The sequence below is a fragment of the Phyllostomus discolor genome, chromosome 5 (genome assembly GCF_004126475.2).
Source record: "Phyllostomus discolor isolate MPI-MPIP mPhyDis1 chromosome 5, mPhyDis1.pri.v3, whole genome shotgun sequence".
Taxonomy (NCBI): domain Eukaryota; kingdom Metazoa; phylum Chordata; class Mammalia; order Chiroptera; family Phyllostomidae; genus Phyllostomus; species Phyllostomus discolor.
In genome coordinates, this window is record NC_040907.2 from 27224901 (window position 1) to 27245837 (window position 20937).

Consider the following 20937-nt stretch of genomic DNA (forward strand, 5'->3'; position numbering starts at 1 on the left):
AATAGGAACAGAATCACAGAAATAGAGATCACATGGAGGGTTATCAGCAGGGAGGGGAGAGCAGAGAATGGGGGGAAGGGAACAGGGAATAAGTAGTGTAAATGGTGGATACAAAATAGACAGGGGAAGTTTAAGAATATTATGGGAAATGTAGACACCAAAGAACTTATAAGTACAACCATGGACATGAACTAAAGGTAATACAGGAATGCTGGAATGCTGGTGGGAGGTGGGTGCAAGGTGTAGGGGAATAAAGGGAAGAAAAAAATGGGACAACTGTAACAGCATAACCAATAAAATGTACTTTCAAAAAAAGACTAAAAGAAGAAGACACATTTTAGGAGGGAGTAGGGGGCTCTGCTGTTGCCAGCATGATGTTACACCCCGTGAGAGAGCAGCTGTGTGGGTCAAGTTGACAAGAAGCGTGAAGTGGTCTGCTGTGGGAATAAGGAATAAAATAAGAATTTTCAGTGCTCACTTCAGCAGCACATATACTAAAATAAGAATTTTCATTGTAATATATCAGGAGGCATGTAAGTCAATTCCATAAATTAACTTACTCCCTTTCATAAGGGTAAGAAGGAATACTGTAGAATACGTTAAAATGTATTTCCAGTACTGGAAAAGCATATACTGTCACCCAGAGCACCTTTGTCACTGACCTCATTGTCTTAGGCTGTATGAAATTTTGGCAAGAAGAAAACCAAAACCATTCTCAGCTCTATCCAAACAGGAGCTAACTCAACATGTTTTTGCTGAATGAATATTAGATATATGCTTACAGTAGGCCTTGCAGCACACACACATGTTTTAAGTGGTGGGGTGGGAGGCAGGGAAAGGTCCGAAGAAACTCACAAAAGAGAAATTGTCCCAAATCTGTCTGGAAAAAAATTTTTGTATGCTATAATTCATGACTTCCCTTTGAAAAAATTACCATCAATGATAAGCAATTTTTAAATTACTTTAATAGGATTAAGACTTGTTTTAAAAACTAGTCCACGTACCCTGATGCCTGTCAGATAGACTTCCCTTTTATTGTAGTGGCTAGCAAATAATGATTATGTAACCCTTCTCTTTTCCTATATAAAGTCTTTCTCCCTGAATGAAAGTTGAAATTGGCCTCTTGCTGTTGCCTTACAACACGATTGTTAAAAAACCTATGAAACATAACTAGGCTGTCTGAAACAAACACCCTTTTTGACAGGCTCTAATATATTAATTTATATAATCTATATACTTAAACTACTTACAGTTGAAATATATTCGTTATTCTGTTACTAAAGTTTAATTAAGTCTTTTTTAAAAAAAGAAAATGAGAGGAGAAACCACATTTGGTCTATTTTCCTCCTGGTTCCTATTTGCCATGTCTTATGGCACATGTCCTCTATATATTATGTCTGTATTAAGTAAAAATGACATACACCTTTCTCTTCAGCACGACCAGGGCTCTCCAAAAAGCTCAATAGAGACCAAACTGGAAACCTCCAGTGGATGAACAGGAAACCCCTCCTTCCGTTGGGACCCAAGCTCCACGAGCCTTATGGGAAATGTAGTCCTCGATGAATTTCTGCGGGGACCCTGGGAAATCTGGCCGAATCAATGCTTCCATACACTTGCACTGGGCTGGATGGGCAGTGTTCTCAGTGCTTTGGCAGGTTTGGCGCCAGCGTCACGTGAAAGTTGAAGAGCAAAGACCGGCTTATTGGTGCATGTGAAAGAAGTAAAACTGTAGGTATTCCCTATGCACGGGGGCTTTTGGCTCAGAGCTAGCCAGGGAAGGGCGGGGCTTCCGCTGCCCTAGTGTGGAGCCCAGGGTCTGGCGGGCCAGTGGTGGGTTAGTCTGCATTTCTGTGTTGCAGGTAGCTTGTGCAGCTACCTGGAGGGAGCTCACGCCAGTGAGTTGAACTGTGCCACACCCCCTTTTAGGAGCCTTTTGGCTCTCAGAGGGCAGTAAACCCCCTGTGACGGCGGGGAAGAGAACCAATATATCCAGTGTCAGACACTATTAAGCACTTTTAAGAGTGGTATTTATTTATAACCGTTACTCTGTGATGTAACTATGTGAAGAAGTTACCGGCTTCAAATCGCACAGCTAGTAAGTGGAATAGATAGTATTCAAACTCCCTGCAATTTTACCTGAAATTTGATTTTTATTTTCAGCATAGTGTTGTGCTTTACCTAAAACAAAAAGTTGGTTTGTGTTGTCCTTTCTGAGGAGTGAATGCAAAGTGAAATTTCAACTTGTGATCATTACTTTTTTTGAGGGAGCTCTTGGTGTCTCTGCAGGAAGACCCTGTAATTCAGCTTGTGGGTCCCTTTTGCATATTCCTGCCTGTCTCAGTTTCCAGCAGCCCTGGTTAAAATTCTACACCCTGGCCAAAGTGGCTTGGTTGGAGCATCATCTGGTAGACTGAAGAGTTGTGGGTTCCATTCCTGGTCAGGGTATAAATTAAGGTTGTGGGTTCAATTCCCGGTTGGGGTGTGTAGGAGAAGGCAGCTAGTCAATGTTTCTCTGTCTCTCTCAAAATAATGGAAAAATGGCCTCGGGTGAGGATTTAAAAAAGCACAGCAACAACTACAAAAGGCTAACCAAGGGCTATAGGTGCTGGTGAATTCACAGAATACCTGTTGAAAGAGTGTTGCTTTCCTGTCATTCAGTCCATCTTTTCTAGGAAAAGGGGAAGGGTAAAGAGATTAATCCTTAGAAGAGATTCTTCTGACCTGTGACTTTTATCCACCATTTCAGGAGAAATGGGAATCAACTTTTGTCTCTCCCATCTAGGGTTTGAATCCTGGCACTACATGTAGTGCCATCAAGGACTTTGTCCATGGAGGTGGTGTTCCAGATGTTTGAGGAGAGAGGTGAGAATTATGGAAGAATGGAGAGTGTGGGTTTATGGGGTCAGGCTCCACAGGAAATGGAAACTCAGGAGGAGAATGATGATACACGAGGCTTGCCTGGAAAAAGTCTGGCCATTGTTAATATAATGAGAATGGTTTGCCCAAAATCGATGTAACCTGGCAGCCAAAGAGAGTGGACTGCAATGCACATGCATGAACAATGGTGACTTCACTGTACTAGTCAGTGGGGATATGGACCTCGTTGAGTGAGTATGTGTACTGTGTGGCCGTCACATTCAAAATGACTGAGGCAGCGGAGCAACAAATCTGCATCCAATTTTGCATTAATCTTGAACATTTCTCAGAGGAGAGATGCATGAAAATGGCTATGGGCAACTAGTGATTGGCAGGTTTATCACAACAGTGAGCCCGCTCATACATCACATCTTGTGCAGAGTTTCTTGGTGAAACATCAAATCACCCAGGTGACTCAGCCCCACTACAGCCCAGATTTGGCCCCCTGTGACTTCTGGCTTTTCCCAAAACTAAAATCACCTTTGAAAGGGAAGAGATTCCAGGCTGTTGATGAGATTCAGGAAAATACGACAGGGTAGCTGTTGGCAATTCCAACAAAGGATTTGCAGAGTGTTTTGAACAGTGGAAGAGACACATGGAGAGCTGTATGAGGTCCCAAGGTGCCTACTTTGAAGGGGACTGAGGTGTCATTGTCCTATGGACAGTGTTTCTTGCATCTTCTTCAGTAAGTGTCTCTCTTTTTCATAGCATGTGGCTGGATACTTTCTGGACAGGCCTCGTATAGTCTCTAACGGTAGGTGCCAACTTCTGTAAGTGTCCATAAGATCTGACTTGTTCCAAATTTCTGTATACTTACTGACTTATTTTTGTTTGCTTTCCCATCAGCAGTTGAGAAAGTATGTGTGGGATCTCTTCGGGTGATAGATATTGGCTTACCTTGGAGATACTGTAGATTTGGATCCAGACCACGTCAATAAAGTGAATATCACAATAAAGGGTATCACATGAATTAGCTGGTTTCCCAGTGCATATGAAAATTATGTTTATACTATACTGTAGTTTATTAAGTGTACAATAGCATTATGTCTAAAAAACAATGCACATACCTCAATTAAAAATGGTTACCATCATCTGAGCCCTCAGCAAGTTGTAATCTTCTTGCTGGTGGAGGGTCTTGCCTCAGGGTTGATGGCTGCTGACTGATCAGGGTGGTGGGTGGTTCCTGAAGGTTGGGGCGGCTGTTGCAGTTTCTTAAAATGAGATCACAATGAAGTTTTCCTTATTGGTGACTGACTTCCTTTCATGAATGATTTCTCTGTAGCATGTGATGCTATTTTATAACATTTTACCCACAGTAGAGCTTCTTTCAAAATCGGAGTCCTCTTGAATCCTGCTGCTGCTGTATCAACTGAGTTTATGTAATATTCTAACTTCTCTATTACCATTTCAACAATCTTCACAGGATCTTCACCTGGAGTCAGTTCCATCTCAAGAAGCCACTTTCTTTAATCATCCATAAGAAACAACTCTTTATCTGTTAAAGTTTTATAACGAGATTTCAGCAATTCAGTCACATCTTCAGGCTCTACTTCTGATTCTGGTTCTCCTACTATTTCCACATGTACAGTCAGTTCCTCCACTGAAGTCTTGAACCCCTCAAAGTCGTCCATGATTTAGTGAGGGATGAGAGTCAGGGATGCAAGAGAAGTCAAACATGACTTATTTTTCCAACTTGAACATCCGAGTGGTTGAGGTATGGTTTCCTGAGGCAGGGAACAGTGGGAAAGAAGCAGGTTTGGAAAGGAGATAAAGTCAGAATTGAGTAAGATGATTTAGATGCCTTTGAGATATCCAAGTGGATATTTATTTCACCTGGTAGGTATCTATTGATTACCCGCCACAGATGAGGCACTGTGCTTCACGCCAGATGTTCAAGTAGATTCTTGGGTTTGGTACTGTGGGTCTAACGAGAGGGCTTGGCTGTTGGTGTACATTTTAGAGTTGTCAGCCTTCAGATGGCATTTGAAGCTATGAGAATGGATGAAATCACATCAGGAGAATGTGAAGAGAGCCAGGGAACCCCAACATTGATAAGCTGAGTAGAGAAGGAGATTGACAAAGAGTGATCAGAGAGGCAGGAGAAGACCGGGTCACTATGGATCCAGACTCTAAGAGGAGAGTTTCGAGGAAGACCAGGTGGGCGGCAGGGCCAAATAATGCCGGGGAGTCGAGCATAAAGAGGATGGAAAACTGTCCACTGAATTTACCAGCAAGGAAGTTATTAGTTATCTTAATGAGGATGAATTTCTAGAACTAGAATTGCTAGGTCGAAGGCTATGTTTGGTAAACACTGCCAAACTGTTCTCCCAGAAAGACTGTGCCACCTCATACTTCTGACAGTGTCTGAGGGCACCTGTTTCCTTACACTCTTACTAGTCGTGGATATTATAAGTCGTAATCTTTGCTCAACGAGTAGGGGGAAATAATGTTTCATTGGTACCTGAATGACCATTTCTTTGCTAATTTGTGAGGCAGCCCATCCTTCCTTTCATGTCCATTTGTTTTTATTCTACGAATTACTCATTCAGATCATTTTTAACCAGAGCGTTTTATCTTCTTTAATTTGATTTTTAAGAGATCTTCATATTATTAATATTAGTGAACCACTCTTAAGATATATGTATTTAAAAATTTTTTTATTGTTCCTTTTAATGATTCTTATGGCTTGGGCAGAAATCTGAAGTGTCTTTTATTCTGTCTACCTTTCTCAGTGTTGCCAAGTTTACCCTTTGCACCACCAACACTGGGGTAGATGCTTGCTTACTGAAGAGGGATTGCTGTTCATTGGTGTTTTGGGAACCTGTATGTTCAAGGATGTGGCCATGGACCTAACCAAGGAGGAGTGGGGGCAACTGGACCCTGCACAGAGGGCCCCGTACAAAGAGGTGAGCTGGAGATCTACGGCGACCTGGTGTTAGTGGGTGGGGACAACTACTCTTTGGAGAATTTTTGTTTCCTGGGTGGTTAAAAGCTGTGGGCTCTAAAAGTGTTACTAAGGAGGGGCTTGAGATTCAAACCACAGAGTTTCTCAATCACTGTTGAAGAAAGAAAAATGTTGCTGCCTAATAAAAATCTGTTTCCCCTCCCCCACTTGTATTTCTTTTTTTTCTTTTGAGATAAAATTCACATAGCATAAAATCAACCATTTTGATTTGTACAGTTCAGTGGCATTTAATACATCAAAGGATTGTATAATTACCTTCTCTGTCAAGTTCCAAAGCATTTTCATCACCCCAAAAGGAGATACTGCAGTTCTGCATCCAGACCACCATAATAAAGTGAGTGTAACAATAAAATGAGTCATAATCTTTTTGTTGGTGGAGGGTGTTGCCTTGAGCTTGTAAAAAACGCAACACCTGGTAAGTGCAATAAAGCAGTGCAATAAGATGAGGTATGCCTGTGTTTATTTTGTATCTATGTGTGTATTTATCTGTTTGTTTTACAAAAATGAGCTCTGTGCCTTCCTTTCAGTTATGTTACATATCTTTACATCTCAAAAATTTTAGACCCATTTAAATCTTTTCTTTATTATTTAGAGCCATTTCAGTCTTGTTAGTGGCTGCATCATATTCCATTGTATGATGTATTGATGTACTGAAATTAATTTTTTAACCAGTACTTTATTGATGGATATTTAAGATACCAGTTTTTCTCTGTTATAAATAATGCTGAAATAACTGTCCTTATGCTTAGAATTTTGGATATTTTCGTTCCAACATTTCTGTAGAAAAAAAATTATAGAAAAGGAATTGGTGGATCAGAGATTATATATTTATTGTCAGATTGCCCTCCTGAGACATTTGAGTCAATTTGCATTCTTATGAGAATTCCAATTCTTCACAGTCTCACTGCTCCTAATATTTTTTATTTGCTGATCTAAAAAGTAGGAATTACCATCTTTTGATTTTCCCTCTTTCCCTTCCAGACCTGATTTTCCTCTAGTTCTCTCTTCCTCTTACTAAAATGGAAATTCCCCTCTTCAAGTTGCTTAGGCCAAAAGCCTTGGAGTCCTCCCTGCCTCCTTTTCTCTCACCCCCAGGTCAGTCACTCAGCAAACCTGTCAGCTCTATTTTCAAATCGGATCCAGGATCCAATCACTCTTCACCACCTCCACTGTTGTTACACTAGTATAATCAACTATCCCCCCTCATGCCTGAATAGCCTAAACACTAAGTCAAATTAGAACCGTCCCATATCAAATGTCCTTCAGTCGGTGAAAGCTTAAACAGTGGTTCCTCCATGTTATGGAATACTATTCAGCAATTAAAAAGGAACAAACAATTGATTCACACAAAGCTTGGATCTGAAAGGAAGTGTGCTAAGTGAAAAAAAAAGTGATTTTCAAAAGATTACATACTGTGTTTCATTTATATAGCATTCTTGAAAAGTCAATAGCCCTGGCTAGTGTGGCTCAGTGGACTGAGTGCCAGCCTGTGAACCAAAAGGTTGCCAGTTGGATTCCCAGTCAGGGCACATGCCTGGATTGTGGGCCAGGTCCCCAGGGTGGGGCTACATGAGAGGCAACCGCACATTGATGTTTCTCTCCCTCTCTTTCTCCTTCCCTTCTCCTCTAAATAAATAAATAAATAGATAGATAGATAAATAAGTAAAATATTTTTTAAAAAGTGAACAGAGCCCTCCTGTAAAGATTCAATAGAGTACAGGAAAACTACAGACCAATATCTCTCATGAATATAGATGTAAAAATTCCTTAACAAAATACTAGCTAATCAAGTTCAGCAATATATAAAAAGATAACACAGAAGAACTGAATGGTGTTTATCCCAGGAATTCAAAAACTAGTCAAATGCTTGAAAATCAAGGTAATTCTCTACAGGAATATACTTAACAAGAAAAGCCACATGATGATAACAATAGATACAGAAAAGCACTTGGCAAAATTTAGTATACATTCATAATAAAAGTTCAGCAAACTAGGAATAGAAGGGAACTTCTTCAGTCTGGTCAAGATCATCATCACACAAGTACAGCTAATGTCATACTGGGTGGTGAAGATGGGATGCTTTCCTTGTAAGACTGGAGCCTCAGGCAAGGATGTCTCCTGTCACTGCTCCTAGTGGACGTGGCTCTGGAAGACTGAGCAAATGCACTGAAGCTAAAGAAAAACAAAAGGCGTTCTGGTTGAAAAGGAAGATGTAAAAGTATTCACAGATGATATAAATGGTCTATGTAAAAAATCTCAAAGAATCTATTTTAACATCTATTAAAAATGCTCCTAGAACTAATAAGCTTAGCAAAGTTGGAGGGTACAAGATACAATATGTTAAACCTATTGTATTTATACACATTAGCAATGAAGACTTGGGGACCAAAATTTAAAAAACAGAACTGTTTGTAATAGTGCCAAAAGAGAAGTGAAGTATAACCATAACAAAATACATGCAGGTTCTGTATGTTAACTACAAAGTGCTAGTGGAGGAGCTCAGAGAAGAACTAACCGAATGAGGAGACATGCCATGCTCATGGACTGAAAGACTCAATGTAGTTAAGATGTCAGTTCTGCCCAAATTGACATACAGATTTTAATGCAATTCCAAACTAAAACTTTATATGTAAAGGTAAAGGAACTAGATTAAAGATAATTTTTAGAAGAAAAAAAAACAAAGAGGGAGAACTCATATCTGAATTTAAGATAATCTAAAGTAGTCAAGACAGCGCCATACAGGCAAAAGGATCACATAGAAGAATGGAACAGCATGGACAATCAAGGTGCTGAGTGAGTGGGCTGGCAGCCTCAAATGAAGGCTCGCCTGGGGAAGATCCACTTCCAAGCATAATTATATTGGCCGGATTCAGTCACCTGAGGGCCAAAAGGGCTGTGTTGTTAGTCTAACTTACTCTAGTTGTTAGAAGTAAGTTGTTTGGTCCAGCCCAAACTCCAGAGGATTATCCAAAGGTGTGGTTACCTGGAGGCACCATGGGAGGCCATGTCAGAAGCTTCCTACCACATGCCGTTTTTAGATGAACTAAATTTTTAGAATACTGATCAAACCAAATATTAGCAAGGGTGCAAAGCAACAGGAACTCACATATGTTGCTGGTGAGAATGCAAAATGTTACAGCCATTCCAGAAAGCGGTTTGGCAGTTTCTTAAAAAGTTAAACATCCACCATTTGACCCAGCAATTCCACTTCTAGATATTTATCCTAGAAAAATGAAGACTTAAAATCACACGCAAACCTGTACACGAATGTTTATAGCAGCATTATTCATAACTACCCAACTCAGGAACCAACCCAAATGTCCTTCAGTGGGTAAATCGATAAACAAATTGCACCCACCTAAAGGAATAAAAGGGAACAAATGACAGATGCATGCAACAGCATGAATGAACCTCAGCTGTATTATGATCAGTGAAAGAGCTCAGTCTCCAAAGGTTACACTCTATTGGACTCCATTTATATGACATTCTGGAAAATGCAAAAGTGCAGACATAGAGAAAGGTCAGTGGTTTCCAGGGTTAGAAGCTATGGAGAGAGTCTGACCATAGGTTAGCCAGGAACAGTGTGCATTTGATAAAACCACAGAACAGAAATGGTTGCTTAACCCGAAGAGGAAGAGACAGTGCTTGGGCACCATGAAGAATCTTCATGTGCACTGACTAGACAATAAGCGAATACATCTCTACCCATTCTAAATCTCCACCAATATATCTCTATGCAGTGCATGCCTAAATATGGTAAGGGCTTCATCAAGAGTGTGAATCTTTGAGTTCATCAGACAATCCACATAGGACTGTATATGTAAAGAATGTCTTAAGAGTTTAATCAGAATTCATCCTGGAGTTGATACAGTGGAAGAGCCTTACAAATGTGATGAGTGGGGTCATGGGCATCAGTCGGTACAAGAATATTTGCAATCATGAAAGTGTCCTTGCAGAAGAGAAACCCTATACAGGAGGGAAGGCTGGTAAGAGTTACTGTAGAGCTGTGGACCTTTGAGTTCATCAGAGTCCACACAGGAGAGAAACTGTATCTGTACAGTGAGCACAGTAAGGGCTTCCCTGGGTGCTCTACTCTTGTCCTTCATTCTACCCTCTGTTCAGGATGAACACATGTGAATGTGGTGAGTGTGGTAGGCATTTTTCTTCGGGTGCAGAACTTGGCATTCATGAGAGGAGAGAGACCCTGTAAATGAGATGAGTCAATAAGGGTTCCTTTCAGGCTTCAAAACACACTCATCAGAGAATCCACACGAGGGAAAATTATAAATGAGTGTGATACAGACCAGTTAGAAAGGAAGTGTCCACTTTTAGTATCGTTTACACAGTAAAGACATCCTATAGAACCAACGTGGTGGTGAGGACGCCAGAACTACAAGTCACAGACACGCAGAAGAGAGGCCTACTATAAATGTGACAGATGTGAGGGAGGGGGAGTCTACCCAGGACTTCAAAACCCGTAACACAATCACACATAGTAAATAAACCATACCAACAGCCCTAATGACATTTAAATGAAAATATTCATTGGTTTTAATGTTATAAGACAAAGGAGTTACCCTAAAGTTCTGTGTGTGAAGAAACAATAAAAGGAGTTGAAAAGAATGATCACTATGAAACATCCAGGACCTGTGATGAGACTAGAAAAGCACACCAGGGGTTGCATTCTAACCGTGACTCATCCAGGGCTGCAAGGTTCTGCCAAGAATGTAAGTGACCATGGAGGTAGGTCCACGATGCTACTTTTCCTGGGTGAGGGTGATCTATGCATTGTGTAAAATCTTGTCTTCAGATGGGTGACAGTTACCACTTTAACAACTCTTACATGGGCATTTTTAAAAAGATTTTATTTATTTATCCTTAAAGAGAGGGTAAGGGAAGGGGAGAGAGGGAGAGAAACATCAATGTGTGGTTGCCTTTCACATGCTCCCTGCTGGGGACCTGGCCCACAACCCAGGCATGTGCCCTGACTGGGAATCGAACTGGCAACCCTTTGGTTCTCAGGTTTGCACTCAATCCACTGAGCCATGCCAGCCAGGGCCTTTTTAAAAATATATATATTTTATTTGTTTATTCTAGAGAGATGGGAAGGGGGGGAGAGAAACATTAATGTGGGAAACATACATCAACCTGGCCTCAAACCCAGGCACATGCCCTGACTGGAAATTGAACCTGTGACATTTTGGTTCACAGGCCAGCACTCAGTCCACTGAGCCACACCAGCCAGGGCTTACATGGATATTCTTGTTTCTCAAAGTGTGGTTTGCAGACCACCTATATCAGAGTTACTCAAAGTGAGCACTAGAATGTAAATAGTACTTCAGTATTTACTTCAGCGCACAAATAATATTTCAGTGCACAAAAATTTCAGTGTACCTCCTTTTTTGAAGGGATTTGTAAAAATGCAGATTTCTGGGTCTCATGCCGTAACTTAGTCCGTAAGTGTGTGGACCAGGAACTTGCACTTGTAAACGCTCCTTCGCCCCCTTTTAGGTGATTACTGTGTATACTAGAGTTGGGGAGTTACTGCTCTATGGGATGTGTGCATAAGGTTAAGAAAAAGAAACAAAATTTTAGGTGGCACCTTTGCTAGTGTGCTGTGTCCACTGAGTATAGACATTTTTACAAACTGATTGAAGTAGGAAGTAAACTTCAGGAGACTTGAACATACACATCAGCCGGCCCAAGGAAATATTAACCAATGGCTGTCTGACATCACCCATGGTGAGATGTTTGATGCGCACAAGCGAAAACTAACGGAGCAAGCAGTCACAGCTGGGCTTTTCAGCGATGCTATCTCTAAAGCTTCGAACAAGCATTAAACGTGGTTTGGCATGGGAATGTACGACTCGGTGCAGGGCACCTGGCATGAGTCTGTTATGCCGTATATGAAAAATAAAAAACAGATTGAGAAATTCCCGCATTAGAGTAGAATAATTGTTAAGTCATCCTACTGCAACAATGGTTAAATTAGAAATATTGGCATAAACTGAATCCGCCCCTGAAATAATCTTCGCTGCATCCGGTATCAGCATGCATACTTGGTCATATGGGATGGCAAAAGCAGGCCATTTATACCCTAATTTGAATCTGTATCAGTGGCTCTCAAATGTGGCTGGGCATCAGAATCAACTCTATAGCTTGTTAAAAATATAGCTGTCTTGGGTTCCACCTCGGAAGGCTGTGATTCAGCATTTCTGTGAGACTAAGTAAGCATCTAAGTTCCAGGTTTCAGATTTGCTGCTTTGTAAGTCCTTTTAAAACAGAACCCGGCCTTCCTAGGGGCCGGCTCATTTGGAACCTTGGCCATGGCAATTAAGATGGCACCTGGAGCGTCCTGTTCAAGTACCCATGCTTACGGAGTTTTCTGGGGTAGCAATTAAGGGAAGGGAGGGAACCAGACCAGAAGAGGCTTTCTGCTTCCGAGAAGGGCCAGGCGGTGACAGGTGGGGCTGCTGAAGTGCCCTCGGATCGCCCTGCCTTCGGGCTGATGAATGCGTCCCACAAGTTCTCTCTAAAGACATAAAAATAATCGTGCCCTTGTCAGCAATTCCTCACTGAAAAATGTTTCTGGTACTGGAACACTTTGCTCCATAAGGAAGAAGAGGCTCTTGGTCCTGTGATTAATAAGACCCTATTACTTTTGTCGTGAGTGAACCAACAGGATGCAAGCACCCCCTCCCAGCCTCTCTGTGGGAATGTACGACGGGGCTCTGATGCTTGTGCAGAGATGGTCAGTGGAGTTCAGTAAGGTGTCTGCTTCTGGAAACAGGCTGTGGAAGGGCAAAAAGGCCAGAAAGACTGAGTAGTGGTCAAGGGCAGGGCCCCTGTGGTGTCCACCCTTTTCCGAGGACGCTTTCAGACATTTGACACCTTGGCTTCCCTGAAGCCCATAAATGACTAGGGGGGAGGCCCCTGCAGCGGACAGCCATGGTTAGGGGCAGCCTCCCCCTTGCCCGTCCACTTCCCTGGGACTAAAGGTGGGAAATGTGAGGATGAGGATAGAGGGATCGCTATTTTAGAGGGGAAATTACACCCCAACAAATACGCCTTTATTTTAATAATCTACAATTAAGCAACTAATTTGGTCAGTCCACTGGGAGCATAAGGACGTACTGTTGGCCTCACCCTCCTCTGATTCCTCCAGCTGGCCTGGGCACCCGGAACACCAAGGCACACGTTCAGATTCATCCATAATCAGCTCGAACAATGTATCAAGCCTTGCTCCCAACTTAACATTTCCTTTTAAATAGGAAACAGTTATTTTGGTTATTTTTGAAATCTTCGTTTGGGTTAAAACTTGCCAAATGAATGCCTAAGCCATGGATGGTGGCCAGGTCTGCCCTCCCACTCTCCCTCTTGTGTGAACCTTGGAAATGTGACCCTCGGGCAACTAAGATGTCATCTTCACCTCTGACCCATTTCTCGCCTGCCCCCTGCCTGCATACTGCTCTCCAGAATTGGAAATGAGTAGCATCTGGCAGACTGGGGCTGCCCTGCCTCTGAATCAGCCCCAAGGGGTAGCTCCTGGTAATCCTTGATCCATTTCTTATGTTTGGTCCCTTCGCCAAGGATTCTGACTGTAATTTTTTCTCCCCAACATCAAGGAAAACCGTGGCTTATTTCAAAGACTCTAAGTGGAAAAAATGATAAATACGTATGGAATAAGCTCCTTTTCTAAATGGTCAATGTAGAGGGAAATGGTACATAGAAGCCAGTGTGGTGGTGCAGCTACCTGGCCCCCTCTCAGCCATTCAGTCTCCTCCTCCATCAGTGCTGGGTATAATCATTAGCACGTCTCTACACCGGGGACACAGAGCCACACTCTGCTTAATTTAGCCATAGTGTTCTAGTTAAGTGAACTGCAGCCCTCAAACTTAATTTGCATAATCCCGGTAGTCATTTCATTCCAAATATTGTTAACCTTCCAGCCATGAAGTCTTTGGAGCCGCTTCACTCACTTGCTCTTAAAATTTCCACAGCTTCACTTACCCGTTAAAACTGACTTGAATTCCACCATGAATTGTCCTCGACAGTCTAATTGGATGGATATATTTAGTAAACGCTCCTGCGTTTAGCCATTCATTCATTTAGAAAGTGATCGAGTGCCCGGTCCTGTGCCAGGCAATCTGCTGTGTGAGGGCTGGCCTGCCCGCCCGCCGCCGCTCCTCCGCGTGCCCGCGCTGTGTGCGCACTCAGAGTGTTCTGGACTTCCAGCAAGAATTATTGTTTGGGGGATATTGATGAGATCACTTAGATCAGGATTCCCTTTGTTCCTCTTCTGTGAATAGTTGGAACTCAGAGTCCATATAAGGTGTATGTATGTCTTCTGCCCTAGGCTGTAAGCGCCATGAAGGTAGAGTTTGTGGCTGTAGGCGTTTAATAATTTTATTTGTTTACTTTTCTGAAGGAAGCAAATTGGTTTGTTCCCTGCAAATAAACTGAGTGGATGGGGGGACTGCCCCGGGGGAGGGGCTGAGGACCAGGTGGGGGACTACCGGCTCTCCTCCCTCCCCCACCGGGTACTCAGGACCCCCTCTGTCTGCCATAACCACAGGGAAAACACCTGGGCACAGAATAAGGGGTGCTCTGGGTTGGGGCCCTGCCCTTGCTGCCATTTGGCCCCAAACACTGGAGAGTCACTGAGAGCCAGGTGCATTGCCCTCTACCCCAACTGTTAGCAGAGGGGGGAGGCCCCCAAGGTTGGTGGGTCCCAGGCCTATATTTTAGATTGGAGACCATCTGCAAATGACTTGCAGGCAGAGTAAGCCTGCTCCCAGCACCTAAAGCTCCAGGTCAACCCTCCCCGCCGCCTCCCACAGCTTCATACAATCTTGGACCTAAGTGGAGAAAACTTCCAATTCATTTTAGTTCAAACCCATTCAAACCAGAAGATGCTGAGAAACTGTTTCTTAAGATAACCTCTCTGGGCGCCTTCTCATGCCTCAGGCAAAGAGCGGTTCTGTGCAGCGTGAGCATAATTTTACAAAAAGAAGCGGGGAGGGAGGGCCCTCCCTTCAGGCTGAGACTCAAGAGCAGGCTGAAAGCTCTGTCGGGCACTCAGCAGAGTGCTGTCCCCGCTGAACAAGGGCTCCTGGCCTCCCAAGGCTGCCTGTCCCTGAAGGTATGGACACACGCAGCGCTGCACTGCTCTGTTTATTGCCACCTCTAGGGCGTTCCTTGATTGGATTTGGTTACAGTGCCCTGACTCAATTATAGATGTCTCCCAGACCTCCTAAAGCACGCCCAGGAGGGTGGGTAGCTTAGTGGATTATTTCAACCACTGAGAGAATTTTCTTTCACTCACCAGTGCAGGAGGGGTTCAAGTGCAAGGCAGCTTACCTCGGCTCCCCTTAGAAAGGAGACAAGATACGGGTACTCTGAGGATTTATTAGACATGTCACTCCTAGCCCCTGACCAACCACACACTGAAATTGCTCTCACCATCCTCTGGTTAAATGCAAAACGTCCTATTACACCTCTCTGATCGCTCCCTGCACCTTCCCACCCTCTCTTCCCTGGGGTTCGGCGACTCCCCGGCTGCTGGGTTTCCTCCAGCCTCCAGGGCTGCTCACTTCCTTCCAGTCTACTTTGTGGGTGCCCCAGTCTACCTTGGCTATAAATGCCATTCTTTGTTCCTAGCTGCTGTCCCTTTACACTCTGTACAACACTTTTTTTAAAAACAAAGATTTTATTTATTTATTTTTAGAGGAGAAGGGAGGGAAAAAGAGGGAGAGAAACATCAATGTGTGAGAGATACATCAATCAGTTGCCTCTCACATGGCCCTAACTGGGGACCTGGCCCACAACCCAGGTATGTGCTCTGACTGGGAAACGAACCAGCGACCCTTAGGTCTGCAGGCCAGTGCTCAGTCCACTGAGCCACACCAGCCAGGGCTCCTCCAGTTCTTACTTTCCCTCTCTCAGTGAGCTTGGAAGCGGTGTGTCTCTTAGGACACGGGTACAAGATGTTCGCACATCACTGCTCAGAGTACAAACGCCCAGGACAGTGACCGGACCCTTATCCAAACAGGACATGAATGTAAATAAGCCTGTATTATACAAAGCCACTGAGAGTTCAGGGCTTGCTAAATAAAGCAGCATGGCCTGCCCACTGAAAAATACACCTCTCTGCCTGTTGAAGGGCCTCAGAGCAGATGCTGGAGGGGGTGGGACACATAGATATGGGACCAAGATAGGGCCGGGCAGGTGGTGTGTTAACGGTGAGATTCTGTAGACTAAAATACTCCAGGCTGAAGGATTGGTTGTGGCTTCTGTCATTATATCCATGTCCCCTTATATTCCCATCCCATTTTCCAATGTAGTCATTTCATGGGAAGAGTGCAGAACCAGGTGCCAGGAATCCTGGTCCTGGTGTTATTACTCCAAGGCCATCTGGCCCTGGGCGAGTGTCTGCCCCTGTCTGGATGGAGTTTCTTTTTCCTTAAAATGGAGGTAATATCCCTGCCTTGGGGGATACCTGGCCCATCCCAGAACTCCTGAGAATTTGGTACCCTGCATCCTGGTGGCGTGGTGGACTTGGGAAACTCCAGATGATGACCACCAGGCACGTGGCCTGGAGGGGCACCTCCCTCAGGTTAGGGCCTCTTTCCCAAGAGGGGGTTCTCAGCCACCCCCACATCACGGTTACCTTGTTGCCTGAGTTTAGGGTATGACTCCATTTCCACTTCTCCCACCAAAGATAAATGGAGACTTATTTTTACAGAAGAGAGAGAGAGAGAGAGAGAGAGAGAGAGAGACTCTACGGGGCGTAAAGCTGAGTGGACTCTGAATTCTGATGACATCTATTCATGCCCACACCTCCACCCTGGACGCTGATGCGCACACAGACACACGCCATCCTGCTCCAGCAGTCTCGGTGACTGTCACCCTGGGCAGAGACCAGCATGGGAGTGCGAGACAGCTCCGGCCTGACGATGGTGTGACTGGAACATTCCTGAGATGTTCTGTGTTCCCAGTCCTTTCATACAATCCGAACACCTGGTTTGGGCATCTCAGTTTGCCTTCATACCACGTGGATCAGTGGAGGTCCGTTTGTACGTGGGGTACATTTATCTTGGGATGGAGAACTTTTTGTTTTCACCTTAGGAGCAGAGGACCGAGTTAATATTTCTTCTCAGTTCATAACATGCTTTATCACGGGCCTGTGCAAGGCCCCAGACTTGTTCTATTAGGTGATTCTTTTATGCCCATTTTTCATTTCGATTCCCCTCACTAAAAAAGACTCTCAAGATATCTTGATATATATGTGCATGCATTCTTGAAAAATATATAGTGTTATTTAGTGAGCCCTGTTTTAAATTTTCATACATATTATGCACTAGACTTGATTCTATTCATTTCTTTCAACCAGCACTCTGTTTTTAAGACCTATCTATGTATGTGTATGTCGTCTGTGCTTCTAACTTCTCACTCGATCCTGCCGAGCATCTCCTCCGTATGATACTCATCCATCTTTCAGTGACGGGCACACGCCCAGGTTTCCTCTAACTCCCCACCTTTGTGGACAGTTCTGAACTGACCATCCCTCTCCATGCCCACTTGTGACACCATGTGAGAGCTCTCTGGGGTAGGTCCCCAGCACTGGGAGTGCTGAGTTAAAGGGTGCCCCAGCCTAACCTTCCAGTCCTCATGTGCACATGTTCTTGCTGGAAGGAGAAATCATTCATCTCCCATATTCATAAGGCAAGTTCGGTAAGCTCCCTCTGGGCCATCAATATGCCTGAGACCTAGGAAGTGAAATAAATGTTCAAACCTATAAGATATCTTAATTTTGTTGAGGTGAAAACTTTCATAACCACCCTATAGTTTACAGATTTTCCTGGATCTTAGTCAATGTTCTTTATCGCTCACTCTCTGGAGTTCTGAGGCAAGTAAACACACATATGAATCAAGACCAGAGACTCTCCTCCCAACCACCAGCACCAGCAAACATTCGCTCCTGGGTCAGTGCCCGTCATTAAGCTTTGTTCACAAAGGAGCTGCCTACTGAGCTTCTTCTCCCCCTCCTTTCCAACTCGTTCTTGTAATTATTACATTTATTAATTACAATCGTCACGTTTTGTGTCAGTCCATAATGCCTCACACTTTCAGAAGCTGTCTGGTCTTTAGCAAGTTCTTTCTCCTTCAGCAGGTTGCTCCTCCTGCATCCCTTATCCCCCCTGGTTTGTTGGCCAGTCCTGAAGGGCAGCTCCCTTTGTGACTGTCCCCCACACCACTTGGGCCCATGGCCAAACCATGGGAGATGCAGAACTAATGATGGCTGAGCTAGGGAAAGAGGCAGGGGCCTACTCTCTGAGAGACCCTCTGAGCTGAGTTTCCTGAGTGACTTTCTTCCAGCCACACCATCTCATCTGCATCCCAGGAATAATCTGGAATAAAGACAAAAGTTTTCCAATGTTTCTGTCAAACCTGTTCCCTCTCAACTAGCCATTGCCCCAGCATTTACAAGGGCCCAGGACATGGAAGACGTGGTAGTCTAGATCCCACACACTCCCAGTCGTCTCACTTACAGACGATGTTTGGAAAACAGACATTACTGAGGTGTGACTTATATAAAGTGCATCTGTTTGAAGGGTGCAGTCTGATGTATTTTGATAAATGTATACACTCATGGAACTACTGCAACAAGCCAGACGTGGAATATTTCTGTCATCCTCCCAAATTCCTTTGTGATCTTTTGCCATCGATACCACCCACCCCAAACCCTCAGGCAACACTGACTGACATTTTTGTCCCTGTAGATTAGGCTTGTGTACTCTGGAATTTTATATCACGGTATTTACTCCGCTGTCTGGTTTCTCTCATTCAGCATGCTGTTTTTGAAATCCATCTATGCTGTTGCATATATCAGTCGTTCATTCTATTTAGTGCTGAGCGGTGTCCCATTATACTAACATACCACAGATTGTTCTCCCATTGTGCTATTGATCGATGTGACAGTTATCAACTTGTTGCCTCTCACACTCCAAATCTACCCTTCCTTACCTGCTCTGCCACAGTGGGATGGGCGCTTTAAACATTTCTTCTTTGCAGTGTGAGAACAATATTAAGCTTTGTCAGTAGATGGCGCTGGAGTGACACTGCCGGGGAAGAAACTTCCCGGTCCAAAGCTTCTGCTTCACTTCTCGTTTTCCGTCGGCGCTGCTGCCAGGCGCACGTGCATGGGGCCACTCATTAGCCTTCTATCCCTACTGTGTGTCCACGGCCAGCAATGCCTGTGAGCTTGCAGCCCCAGCCTGGCCTAGTGCCCACCTCACTCCCATCGTGGACCCTGCGCACCTCAGGCTTGCATCAGCCTGCTGGTGAGTAGGTTCCTGACACTGACTCCCCTGGGCGCCCACTTGCCAACCTGCTACCTTGCTTGCTTCGTTCGGCCCAGCACCTCTCCGGAGGGGCGTTTCCTGTTGATCCGGAGCCTGGACTGGCGGGCCAGACCTGGGCTCCCAGCACACATCACACCACATTACACTGTTTCAACAAGGTTTGACTCCAGCTTACAGGAGTGGGGCTCCTTCATTTGTTCCTTCCTTGAACATTCTCTAGTCCTCTTTACACCTTCATAGTGTTCCCCTGCCAGTGTTAATGATCTTTAACGTTAAAATTTTCTTGTTTAATTACTGCGTGGTTTCTGTGTTCCGGTTGAAGCCTGCCAGGCATGTTAGACATTTGTATTGTTTCCCATTTGGGGTAATTATTGATAAAGCTGCCGGGAGCGTTCTTGTCTTTGGGCGAACCTATGTTTTAATTTTTTCCTGATAAACACCTAGGAGTGGGATTGCTGGACCATGTGGTAAATGTATAAGAAAGGCATAAGAAATCGACAAAAGTGGTTGTATCATTTAAAAAAAAAGACTTTACTTATTTATTTTTAGAAAGAGGGGAAGGGAGGGAGAAAGAGAGGGAGAGAAACATGTGATACAAGAGAGAAACATCAATCAGTTCCCTCTGGTAAGCAAGGACCCTGCAACCTAGGCATGTGTCCTGACCAGGAATTGAACTGGCGGCACTTTGCTTTGCAGAACTACGCCCAACCCACTGAGCCATGCTGGTCAGGGCTGTACTGTTTTATATTTCCATTTAAAAAATTCACAAAAATCCACCAACACTTAATTAATTGCCAGTATTTAATTTTAGACATTCTAGTAGTTATGCGTTTCCCTGATGAATATGGGTGATGAGCTTTTACCATGTGCTTATTGGCAATTGTGTATCTCCTTTTGTGACGTCTGTTCAAATATTTTACTTGGGTTTTCTTATTAAGTCATCAACTTATTATGAGTATTGATGGTGTCATTCAAAGAGAGGAAATTTTAAAAATATATTTTATTGATTATGCTGTTACAGTTGTTCCATCCCCCCCTTTACTCCCCTCCTCCTTGTTCCTGTCTCCCACCACCATCCCCTCACCTTAGTGCATGTCCATGGGTTGTACACATAAGTTCTTTGGCTTCTCTATTTCCTATACTATTCTTAACCTCTCCATCTATTTTGTATTGACAATTTATGCTACTTATTCCCTGTACTTTTTCCCCATTCTCCCCTCTTCTCCTCCCCACTGATAATCCTCCATGTGATCTCTATTTCTATAAGTCCGTTCCTGTTCTTATTGTTTGTTTAGTTCAATTTTTTTTAGGCTTGGTTGTTGATAGTTGTGTTTGTTATTGTTCATACTTTTTATCTTCTTCTTAGATCAGTCCCTTTAACATTTCATATAATAAGGGCTTGTTGATGATGAACTCCTTTAATTTGACCTTATCTGAGAAGCACTTTATCTGCCCTTCCATTCTAAATGAAAGCTTTGCTGGATAGAGAAATCTGGGATGTAGGTCCTTGCCTTTCATGACTTTGAATGCTTCTTTCCAGCCTCCTCTTGCCTGCAAGGTCTCTTTTGAGAAGTCAGCTGACAGTCTTATGGGCACTCCTTTGTAGGTTACTGTCTCCTTTTCTCTTGCTGCTTTTAAGATTTTATCTTTTATCTTGGGTAATGTAATTATGATGTGCCTTGGTGTGTGCTT

General features: G+C 43.7%; 1 long non-coding RNA gene across 1 annotated transcript; it reads left to right on the plus strand.

Moving 5' to 3' along the window:
• Window positions 1-5532: 5532 nt before the first annotated feature.
• Window positions 5533-6322, plus strand: LOC118500431. The gene is made up of 2 exons (XR_004902989.1): window positions 5533-5822; window positions 6098-6322. It is a non-coding gene; the product is annotated as an uncharacterized LOC118500431 (long non-coding RNA).
• The last annotated feature ends 14615 nt before the right edge of the window (window positions 6323-20937 follow it).